Consider the following 13067-nt stretch of genomic DNA (forward strand, 5'->3'; position numbering starts at 1 on the left):
GAAAGAAAATTGTTCTCATTTGTTTCGGTGTGGAGAGATTGGGCACCGAGCAGTGGGCTGCCTGAAAAAAGGACAAAAATCCGGAAACTGGGGAAGGTCACTGGGGAGGGACAACCAGTGACCAGAAATAGCAAGAAGTCCACATTTAAAGTAAATTGTGAGGAGGGAGAAAAGGCAGTGATCCCACACACTCAATCTAGGAAACAATTTAGTGTACCTAAAGCGAATAATGTTTGCTCTCCTGCATGATAAATGGAGTTGTAGATTATTAATGTTTTATATTAGAAATAATAATATGCAGATTGAACAAAGTAGATTTGTCAAGCTAGCAACAGGCAGTTGTCCAGAGGATATGCTCTGGACATTCTCCTCTCAACTTTGACTTCTGTTCATTATGATAAGAGAAACACCCAAACAGATCATTAGCCACCCAGTTTGTTTTGGGTTTCCTGTTATTCTCTCAAGGCTAAAGATGCTACATTATAGTGATTGATTACCTCATTGTGCATTTTTAAAGAAATGTGAGATTGGGCAGTTTGTATGCCACAACAGGAAAACACCTGCTTCCATGATGACCCCCACTGCTCAGGAAGACCACCACAAACATTCAGAAACCTGACCTCAAGACAACACTTTGGGAAATCTGTCTGTGCCCCTGCCCACAGACCAACATGTCATGCATTGTATAAAAGGCTGTCCACTTCTGCTGTTCAATAAGTCTCTGCTGAGGTAGAGTGCTTCCATGTGCCCCTTCCAGGCCTGGAATGTTAAATAAATACATTTACCATCTATGCATCCAGACTGGGTTCTTCAGTGTGCATTCTAATGTCCTATTAGATACAGGGGCTCATGTGAGCATTGTGGGAAAGGAATAGCTAAAAAGTGTAACTCCAATTACATAAAAACAAACAAATGAAAAAGAATATAGGCTGTCAGAGTAACTTGTCAGCTTAAACTGGCTTGCCCAAGCCACCTTTCTTGTGCTTTATATTCTTTTTTCAGGGAGCAACATGTGCTTTTGATTGTTGCTCTACAGCCTGCAGGTTGTGACTCCAGGATCTCTAGGAAGCACACCAACTCTGTTTTGTGTTGTTTCAAGGTGTTGAACCCGTCTCAGAAATAACTGGAAAAGTTGTTGAGATAAAGCAAATAGAACTTTAATATCAAGCCGGCTTGGAATTCCTTCAGTGAGAACTTAATGTTTACAAACATGAGTGCAGCTTTATAGGAAGATGACGTAGAATGTTGTGGCCATTCATCCAATCAGAAGGTACAAGTCCGAGTCCGTTTACAATCTGTCTTCCCGTGAAGAGGTGACAGATCCAAAAACCAGATGTCTTTCTTTGATGTGCACCAGGAAGATGCAATCCCATGGTCGTCATTTACAGTGAGGGAAAAAAGTATTTGATCCCCTGCTGATTTTGTATGTTTGCCCACTGACAAAGAAATTATCAGTCTATAACTTTAATGGTAGGTGTATTTTAGCAGTGAGAGACAGAACAATAACAAAAAAATCCAGAAAAACACATTTCAAAAAAGTTATAAATTGATTTGCATGTTAATGAGGGAAATAAGTATGTGACCCCCTATCAATCAGCAAGATTTCTGGCTCCCAGGTGACTTTTATACAGGTAACGAGCTGAGATTAGGAGCACTCTCTTAAAGGGAGTGCTCCTAATCTCAGCTCATTACCTGTATAAAAGACACCTGTCCACAGAAGCAATCAATCAATCAAATTCCAAACTCTCCACCATGGCCAAGACCAAAGAGCTGTCCAAGGATGTCAGGGAGAAGATTGTAGACCTACACAAGGCTATAATGGGCTACAAGACCATCGCCAAGCAGCTTGGTGAGAAGGTGACAACAGTTGGTGCGATTATTCGCAAATGGAAGAAACACAAAATAACTGTCAGTTTCCCTCGGTCTGGGGCTCCATGCAAGATCTCACCTCGTGGAGTTTCAATGATCATGAGAACGGTGAGGAATCAGCCCAGAACTACACGGGAGGATCTTGTTAATGATCTCAAGGCAGCTGGGACCATAGTCACCAAGAAAACAATTGGTAACACACTACGCCGTGAAGGACTGAACCCCTAGCCCCTAGCCCCTAGCTCCAGCAATGACCCCCTCATCCTTCAGGGCACCTCCCAGTCTTTCGGACACTTTTGGCACACTAATGCATGTGCCTCTGGTCCAGTTTGATCCCGATGACATGCTGCAGCAGAGTGGTCCTCCCTGGCTGCTATTGGAATAGGCCGTTTGAACACCCTCCACAGCTTGGATGGCCTGTCCCAGGTTGCTAGGTTAGATCCACCTTCCCCAGTTCTTTCCAAGCCTCCACAACCTTTTCAGAATTATCAGGAGGTTAACATGATAGATCTGCTTGTATTTCTCCTTTTCCGGATGTAGCACCTTGTAGGTCATTGGACGTATTTTCCTCACCACAGTGAAGGGGCCCTGTCACTTTGCCATAAGCTTGCTAGGTGAGGATGGTAGAAGAAGAAGAACATTCTGGCCTGGCTGGAACTCCCACATAGCAGACTTTCTATATCTTCCGAGCCTCACTGCTTCCCGATCCTGGTACTGAGGCTCTGTTCCCCCTAGACACTGAATGAGCTGCTTACTTCCCAGTCTCCTTCTTCACAAACTTCTCAGACCCATGTTCTGGTGTCTGGGGAAAGAACTCACAGCAATTGCTCTTGAACGATGATCTGGTCCTTCATCCACTGCTCGGGCCAGACCCAACATCGATACAACCCCCTGAGGCAGTGATAGGTCTCCGTTGATGGTAGATCTCACGGAAAGTATCACATTTCACCAACAGTACCACCTTCAGGTCCTGATAAATATTGAACCCCTCCTCATCCAGAGCAGTGTTGCCTTACAAGGCTATATCCTTCAATAGAGGTACTAGCTGGCAGACCCACTCATCATCTGGCCACCACCACATCCTTGCCATCTGTTCAAACCACAGGAGGTAATTTTCAAAATTCTCTCCTTGCTGGTAGACAGGTATGGAGTAGAGCTATGGACGTGATCATCTGGGCTGGCTGGGAAGATGCCTGAGACATACCCCTGGCTAGAGGTATATCAGACCGATGGGGATGTTCTTGAGACCCTGGTGTGGGAAGATCCAGTCTCAGGTTCTCCCCAACAGCAGTACTGGAGAAGGCTGCTTCTAGGTGCCTTGGAGCTCCGCCCACAAAACATCATCTCTTCCTGTCTTTGAACAATATCACCAGACTGGGACTGCAACTAGGACACTTGGAAGAGGGTCTTCTAACCTGGAGCTGGATTTAGGTTTGGCCCCCCATGCCTTAAACTTGCACCATACTACCTCTCAGACACCACCGATTCCCATGCTTCCACACCCTCTTTCACCATAGAGAACCTTCTGGTTAGGGAACAGAGTCTGGTCCTCCTCCAACTGGAACGCACAGTCTTGTGACTGGCCATCCCACTCTGACACCATAAGTTAACTTAACCCTTCACAAACACATGGCACCCAAAAAAATAAAAAAACTTTCATAGGAAAAATGTTTATTAATTGCTTCCCACAGAAACAAAAAAAACCCAAGTGCAAAAACAAGGAACATAACAATAATTACAAATCTATAGACTTTCACAAAGACCCTACTAACCAAACTGTACAGTCCTACTGCCAGCCCAGTCACCTCCTTCTACTCTCCTGTGTGAGAGGAAGAGCCACTCATTATATGCCCCCTCACAAGGACATCCATTTATTTCCATAATCAGTTTATGACCCTGCTGGTGCAGAAGTACAGCACCGAGATCAGAGCAAGACAAACACAGTGATGCAGTTGTATTGTCGTCTATTAGCAGATCAGTAAAGAAAACACTAATACACTATTTGACTTGTAGGCATGTATTCAATACCTTGAAAACTATGGAGAAGGGAGAAATAAAATGCTTAAACCAAAATAAGTATTGCAGTACATGCATTATATGTGTAGGAGAACATTCATCTAGCGCTGAACATCAGCCAAGGATTAGACCCTGGAATAGAATGCAAAAGGAACAGTGAGGAGTCCACTCATTGACAGATAGTCAGTACATAATGTGGAAATAGAGGGTGACTTTGTTTGTCAACCAAATTATACCTTTATGGTTTGAGTGGCCAAATGGGACTTTTGGTTTCCCCTTCAATTCAGCCTAGGTATTTCAGATCTATAGCTAAGAAGACTACCTTGTGAGGCTGTGCTGAAGTGTGACAGAAAGCCTAATTCCACAAGAACAGGGTTTCCTGTCCAGGATACTTCATCATTATCACCATACCATGGATACTGCACATGTGGACTATTCTTGCATTGAAACAAACTAGAGTTCTTCCTGCATACCATAGAAAACAATAGGCAAGAAGTGAAGTCAAAGTAATTGGGTCTTCCATGTGCGACCAGATGGACAGCTGGTGCAGGCCAAGATTTTAATAAAAAGAAGATCACATCTAGGCCTTGCCTTGATTCACCTGGACCCAGTATTTTTTTTTTTTTTTTTTTTTTTAAACAGCTTGAAGACCAGGCCATAAACACCCACAGCCCAGAGCCCAGCAGGGCCTACACAGAAATGTTTACCACATGCTATTAGATCAACTCAACTGTTATCATGGAAGTCCACAACTTTGCCCTCTTTCAAGATGCCGCACACTCTGCCAGCACCAGCATCAATCTGCTTCAGGACACCAGGGACAGCCTCACACTGCAGGGCTTCAGCTACCCACACTGAAGGGAGAAGGATCCATTAGAGCAGTATCCATTCACCCTATCCAAGGGCATCTCAAATGGAATACATTTAATCTCCAAAAGTAATAGAATTTAGATTGAAAACCTATGCTACCTATTTAACTATGCTAGAACCCACCAACAAAACCACACAGACAATCCCTCCTTTGTTTTGTAAAACAAAACAAAAAAACTAAAAAAAAAAATGCATATAATAGAACTGTTCACACACAGGCATTTAAATACCCAGGCCACCCCTAGACACACCTGTCTAATCGCTGGTTAATTGATTCATTGAGCTGCACAGCTTCAAAGAAATGAAGGACCTGATTAGTGATAATCTTCTGAATGAATTCAACCTGTATGACTATTGGCCAGGGTAGATGACATGACAAGTGGAACCACTGCTCTGACAATTAAATTATTAACATTTCATGTTTCAAAACATATTAGCTCTTATTACAGCTGCTGCTTGAGTTCTAACTGTTTTCATTGATTTCTAGCAAGTGTTGGATCAGTTGAGTGTAATGTTTAAATTGAGTGATTCCATTATACATTTGCCACTCTTAACTGGAATTAACTAGTTCGTTTTGTTTGACTCAATGTTAATCTATTGCTGGCAATACACAGAGCCTGGCATATGAATTGGATGAATTACATACCTTAAGAGAATATGACTTACTTATATTAAGAATATAAGAACTTTAAGTGTATTAACTACATAATACATATTTCTTCCAGCATATATACCAGTAGCATACAAAATAAGCAGGTTCCATGTCATTCATAATAAATGTACCCTTTTTCAATTGTCAACATATGAAAATTATTCCATAAATATGTATTATATATGTCTACGTTTCTTCAACTTACATGAAAGACATATCTGTGTGCTGTACCACTTTATTGCAGTCAATTATGCTGTGAAATGAAGCACAGTAAAATACAATGAATCTTTGTCTTCAATTGTACTGATATACAAATATAAAACCAGGTACCAAGAAAGAAACTCATTCCTATCATGTCAATTATTGAAGTATTTATAATGAAAATATAGATATGGGCTTTGAAAGGTGACAGATCTTACAATAGTAATGAACCTGAATATTTGAGGTTTGTTGCAAGTGAGCATTAAACTTCCCCAGATACTAATAGTTTTTAAATGGTTCACCATTGTTACATATTCTTGGAAACATCCAAGTGGAAAGGGGCCCATTGAATGTGAGGCCAAAGCCAAACATCTATGTAAAATAATTGTAAGACATGGTCAATCAACTCCACATTATTGCATGAGTTGTCCTGACTGAAAGAACAAATACAATCTCACCTTAAGGTGCAAACACGTCACTGAAGGTTGTGGACAAAACAAAATAAATAAATCTTCACGACAATACCACACGTTACACCCCTGGAGTGCTATGCTTCATATTTTAAAAAATTGAAGCTAGGTCATTTAATCTCCAAAGAACCCAAAGTTAAGTCTGCATCTTACCAGAATGTAATATTATTATTCACACTTCCTGACTGTGTCACTTGACATTACGTGAACTAACTTCGAGAGATGTCTAGGGGACATATGAAGCAAAACACACTGAAACAAATAAGACATGAGCAGAGAGTCTGATTTGGTAACCCTGTAATGTCAGACTTTGACCACCACAAACAAATAGTTGCTGAAGACACCAGTCCTGTTTGTCTAGGTACAATGCGATGTGATGACACTGTTCATGTTGTTGCATGAACACGTTATGCTGGATGAGTATTCTTCTTTTGCACTCATTGGAATTATTCCATAGAAATCTTCACATCGAAACATTTCTCTACTCAACAAAGTTTTCTCCACGTTTGGCATCCCAAAACAAGTAATGTAAGACAATAGTCCGGCATCTCTCAGTGCAAGACCAGTGGTGTAGTCTACGTGATACGCAGGTATACGCTGTATACCCACTAGAAAAGCTCAAGGATTTCTGTATACCCACTTAAAAAAGTGCGAGGATACGTAACAACATCGTTTAGGGACAGAACTTTCGCACCTTCATTCATAAATTCACCCGGTCTGTGTTGCGAAGCACTGACTTTTGGACCACTGTGGCTTCCGTGGCATGGGACCTGACGTCACCTACCAAGGAACAACAACGCAGTTGCTTAGCGGTCATTCTCAACACAAGTTTGAAATTAACTAATGTGAATCACTGAAGGAGATATGAAACGAAAGCAAACTCAAACTCCACTCTTTCAGTGTTTTCGTAAGCCTGCTCCTGAAGCTACTGCGGCTTCGGGTGACACTGCAGCTGCAGCAAATGACACGAACGTTAACGTTACAGAAAAAGAAAAAATGAGGCTGATGCAATCCTACGCGCTACAGAAAACGAGTCTGATGCCATCGTAACATTACCTGTAAAAGTAGCATATACATTATCATTAATGTAACTGTAACAGCAGGGGATTGTTGGTATATTGAATTGTATCTAGAACTAGCTAACTTCACTAATGTTAGTGTGGTGGATCAATGAGTGCAGGAGAAGGTGAGAGGTAACTTAGATACTGTGTGTGTGAGTAGAGTACTAAACAAAATACAATGTTTATATCACCTTGTTTCAGATGATGAGAGAGATGAGAACTCCTGGCCAGCCCTGTGAACTGAAAGTCAGGCTAGGGAATTTAAAAACAGACATCCTTGGTTAGAGTGGAGGGACAGAAAGGTAGGTAGATATCAGCACACATGCAAAGGTGATGTAAAAACAATTGAAATTCATAAAGTCAATGACTATGCAAATGAGAGTTAATTCATGGTCATCTTAAATGTGCATTAATTTAAAACGTTTACACCATTAAATTACTATATGGTAATGTTAGTTATCAATAGTTGTCAGATAATTAGCTATTGAAAGAGAGGAACATTTTTCTCCTTTCTCCTGCTTTTCATGCATTTGTTAGCCATAGTGTGAAGCTATTTTGTTAATTAACCTTGTTTGTTTTTTCTTATTTGAAGCTTATTTGTTTTGTAGCAGTTCCTGGGTGCTTTCTCGTGCATTTAAGCTGATACAGTACATAGCCTAAGTTTGACAATGGTTTTGGAAGATAAGTGTGTTTGACAAGAGGTGGACCACTTTTTGTGTCCTCATAATTCAATTCATAATATTCTGTAATGAATGAGTGTTGGTGATAGAACTGCACAAATGTTCAGTGTTAATACTGCTACTGATAAGCCTCAGCTTTCCATTATTGTTGATAAAACCTGTGCTCCAGGGACCATATTCATATAACATCTAAGGCTAAATGTAGCTTTTAACTGGCTGAGTTAGATGGTGATTAACACTTAACAGTAGAAAATCAGTCCAGTCTGCACAGCTGTAAATGTCAATGGCTGTTAAAATCTTGTGTTATAATAAATTATAATAAATTGACATGTTGATAACACATAAGCAGTCATTCAGAATGTTCTCAATTACATGTAGATGCATACTGTATGCATTAGTGAGTGTGGTGATGCTTATGGGGTGTTACTCTGCGACGGGTGAGTATGAGGCTGGGAAGGAAAAATCACAGTATACTCACTACAAAAAACTAGACTACACCACTGTGCAAGACTATTAGTAACTCTACACTTGCAACAAACCTCAAATATTCAGGGTCATTGATTTTGTTAGATCTGTCACCTTTCAAAGCCATATCTAAATTATCTTCATAAATACTTCAATGATTGACATGACAATAATGAGTTTATTTCTTGTTACCTTGTTTATACAGTTAGGTCCATAAGTATTTGGATGGTGACACAATTGTCATTATTTTGGCTCTGTATGCCACCACAGTGGATTTGAAAGGAAACAATCACTATGTTCTTTAAGTGTAGACTTTCCACTTTAATTTGAGGGTAGGTACATCCAAATTGGGTGAACAGTGTTGGAATTCCCCCCATTTGTATAGGTGGTCCCCCCAAGTTCAGGGTCTTTAGAAAAGGATTTAGACAAACTAACCTAATCATTAATTAAATTGTGAGTATCAATACTTGGTTGCAAATCCTTTGCAGTCACTGACTGCCTGAAGTCTGGAACCCATAGACATCACCAGATGCTGGGTTTCTTCCCTGGTGATGCTCTACCAGGCCTGTACTGCAGCTCTCTTTAGTTCCTGCTGGTTCCCTTGTATTTATTGATGATGTGACTGCTGACAAAAGCAGCAGGATGAATTCTCAAGTGTTTAGGGCTATATTATCTGCTCAGATTCAGCCAAATGCGTCAAAACTCATTGGAGGGCGCTTCACAGTGCAGATGGACAATGACCCAAAGCATACTGTGAAAGCAACCCAGGACTTTTTTATTGGCAAAGAAGTGGAATGTTCTGCAATGGCCAAGTCAATCACCTGACCTGAATCCAACCGAGCATGCATTTCACTTGCTGAAGGCAAAACGCTCCAAGAACAAGCAGGAACTAAAGACGGCTGCAGTACAGGCCTGGCAGAGTATCACCAGGGAAGAAACCCAGCATCTGCTGAACTGGGGGTCTTGGGATAAACCATTTCTGGACCAAAGACCATTGCTGTGCACTTGGCTTCATGGCATCAGCTAAGGTGGAAGGAGTGGAGAGTACAATTGAAGGCAGACGAGCTTGAACAAAACCGATGGGCAGTCCATTTTCCTAGCGCTTTATTAAAACGTGGAACACAGATCACAAAGCATCTGGAAGCCAGAGAAGCACATTTCTCCCAAAACCAGGTCAACTCAAAGTAGCATCAACCTACACAAGCGGCCAACATTCACTCAAATGACAGGGCTTCAGAGAACCTGCACCTCTGGACGTCACCATTTCTGCAGATAATCCACAGGGCTCCACGATCATACGACACATGGCTGCTTAGTCCAGCTACCCTTAGATGTTCCCACCCACTGCCAAAGGGGTTACAGGCACTGACACCAATCCTGAAAGGCAAGAGGGAGAAGTCAGGAGCCAGAGCATGGAGGCTTCTAGACATGGTCCAAACAAGCCCCTGGACAGGATCCTGCTCTTGTCCAGTCACTTCATACAGAGGCTGCAGTCAAGCAGTTCACAACACAGCCTCACCTTTTGAATACCGAGCCACGTTTGTTCACTCCATGCACTTCACCATCCGCGCTCACTTCCACCATGGACAGGGAGCCTGGAATGCGGTACCACTTCTCAGGGCCAGGACAGGAATTCCCACCGACACCCAGCTTGACGTGGATTTCATCTAGATTGTTCACTCCCCAGCACCCAACAGGCCCACAGGAGTAGTACTTGAGCTCACCTGGGACTGCCATCCAGGACACACTGCCAGAGCCATCGTAGCTCAGCGCAGGCCTGTGGTTCAGACAGAAGATACTGTGGGAGGCATTGCAGCCCACCACAAACTTGTCCCCACCAGCATCAATCTGGATCAGGTTGCCTGCCAGAGGAATGAAAGAGGGTCTACATCAAGAATGTGACCTGATGGACAGCTGGTGCAGGTCGAGGTTTTAAGCAAGGGATTCAGAAGATCACATCCAGGTCTCACCTGGATTCACCTGGACCCAGCCGCTTCTAAACCACTTGAAGACCAGGCCATCAACACCCACCCTCCAGAGCCCAGCAGGCCCTACACTGACATGTTTACCAGATGCCTCTAGCTCAACCCAATGGCCATCACGGAACTCCACGACTTTGCCCTCTTTCAAGATGCCACACACTCTGCCAGCACCAGCATCAATCTGCTTCAGGACACCAGGGACAGCCTCACACTGCAGGGCTTCAGCTACCCACACTGAAAGGAAAAGGGAGAAGGATCCATTAGAGCAGTATGCATTCACCATATCCAAGGGCATCTCAAACAGAATACATTTAATCTCCAAAAGTAATAGAATTTAGATTGAAAACAAGCTTACCTATGCTAGACCCCACCAACAAAACCACACAGACAATCCCTCCTCTCATGGTTACTACTAGTCTCAGAGAATTGATACATAAGAACTGTTCACACACAGGCATTTAAATACCCAGGCCACCCCTAGACACACCTGTCTAATCGCTGGTTAATTGATTCATTGAGCTGCACAGCTTCAAAGAAATGAGGGACCTGATTAGTGATAATCTTCTGAATGAATTCAACCTGTATGACCATTGGCCAGGGTAGATGACATGACAAGTGGCACCACTGCTCTGACAATTAAATGATTAACATTTCATGTTTCAAAACATATTAGCTCTTATTACAGCTGCTGCTTGAGTTCTAACTGTTTTCATTGATTTCTAGCAAGTGTTGGATCAGTTGAGTGTAATGTTTAAATTGAGTGATTCCATTATACATTTGCCACTCTTAACTGGAATTAACTAGTTCGTTTTGTTTGACTCAATGTTAATCTATTGCTGGCAATACACAGAGCCTGGCATATGAATTGGATGAATTACATACCTTAAGAGAATATGTCTTACTTATATTAAGAATATAAGAACTTTAATTGTATTAACTACATAATACATATTTCTTCCAGCATATATACCAGTAGCATACAAAATAAGCAGGTTCCATGTCATTCATAATAAACGTAACCTTTTTCAATTGTCAACATATGAAAATTATTCCATAAATATGTAATATACGTCTACGTTTCTTCAACTTACATGAAAGACATATCTGTGTGCTGTACCACTTTATTGCAGTCAATTATGCTGTGAAATGAAGCACAGTAAAATACAATGAATCTTTGTCTTCAATTGTACTGATATACAAATATAAAACCAGGTACCAAGAAAGAAACTCATTCCTATCATGTCAATTATTGAAGTATTTAAAATGAAAATATAGATATGGGCTTTGAAAGGTGACAGATCTTACAATAGTAATGAACCTGAATATTTGAGGTTTGTTGCAAGTGAGCATTAAACTTCCCCAGATACTAATAGTTTTGAAATGGTTCACCATTGTTTCATATTCTTGGAAACATCCAAGTGGACAGGGGCCCATTGAATGTGAGGCCAAAGCCAAACATCTATGTAAAATAATTGTAAGACATGGTCAATCAACTCCACATTATTGCATGAGTTGTCCTGACTGAAAGAACAAATACAATCTCACCTTAAGGTGCAAACACGTCACTGAAGGTTGTGGACAAAACAAAATACAGCAATATATCTTCACGACAATACCACACGTTACACCCCTGGAGTGCTATGCTTCATATTTAAAAAAATTGAAGCTAGATAATTTAATCTCCAAAGAACCCAAAGTTAAGTCTGCATCTTACCGGAATGTAATATTATTATTCACACTTCCTGACTGTGTCACTTGACACTACGTGAACTAACTACGAGAGATGTCTAGGGGACATATGAAGCAAAACACACTGAAACAAATAAGACATGAGCAGAGAGTCTGATTTGGTAACCCTGTAATGTCAGACTTTGACCACCACAAACAAATAGTTGCTGAAGACACCAGTCCTGTTTGTCTAGGTACAATGCGATGTGATGACACTGTTCATGTTGTTGCATGAACACGTTATGCTGGATGAGTATTCTTCTTTTGCACTCATTGGAATTATTCCATAGAAATCTTCACATCGAAACATTTCTCTACTCAACAAAGTTTTCTCCATGTTTGGCATCCCAAAACAAGTAATGTAAGACAATAGTCCAGCATCTCTCAGTGCAAGACCAGTGGTGTAGTCTACGTGATACGCAGGTATACGCCGTATACCCACTAGAAAAGCTCAAGGATTTCTGTATACCCACTTAAAAAAGTGCGAGGATACGTAACAACATCGTTTAGTGACAGAACTTTCACACCTTCATTCATAAATTCACCCCGTCTGTGTTGCGAAGCACTGACTTTTGGACCACTGTGGTTTCCGTGGCATGGGACCTGACGTCACCTACCAAGGAACAACAACGCAGTTGCTTAGCGGTCATTCTCAACACAAGTTTGAAATTAACTAATGTGAATCACTGAATGAGATATGAAACGAAAGCAAACTCAAACTCCACTCTTTCAGTGTTTTCGTAAGCCTGCTCCTGAAGCTACTGCGGCTTCGGGTGACACTGCAGCTGCAGCAAATGACACGAACGTTAACGTTACAGAAAAAGAAAAAATGAGGCTGATGCAATCCTACGCGCTACAGAAAACGAGTCTGATGCCATCGTAACATTACCTGTAAAAGTAGCATATACATTATCATTAATGTAACTGTAACAGCAGGGGATTGTTGGTATATTGAATTGTATCTAGAACTAGCTAACTTCACTAATGTTAGTGTGGTGGATCAATGAGTGCAGGAGAAGGTGAGAGGTAACTTAGATACTGTGTGTGTGAGTAGAGTACTAAACAAAATACAA

The 13067-nt window shown here is 41.4% G+C and overlaps 1 long non-coding RNA gene across 1 annotated transcript in view; it reads left to right on the forward strand.

Moving 5' to 3' along the window:
• Nucleotides 1–6902: 6902 nt before the first annotated feature.
• The window catches only part of LOC136767647 (uncharacterized), an 86784-nt gene continuing 80619 nt past the window's right edge, over nucleotides 6903–13067 (forward strand). Inside the window, exon 1 of the long non-coding RNA XR_010821846.1 lies at nucleotides 6903–7441. This is a non-coding gene — a long non-coding RNA (uncharacterized LOC136767647). The remainder of the gene's footprint in view (nucleotides 7442–13067) is intronic.

This window comes from Amia ocellicauda, chromosome 14 (genome assembly GCF_036373705.1).
Source record: "Amia ocellicauda isolate fAmiCal2 chromosome 14, fAmiCal2.hap1, whole genome shotgun sequence".
In the NCBI taxonomy this organism is placed as follows: Eukaryota; Metazoa; Chordata; class Actinopteri; order Amiiformes; family Amiidae; genus Amia; species Amia ocellicauda.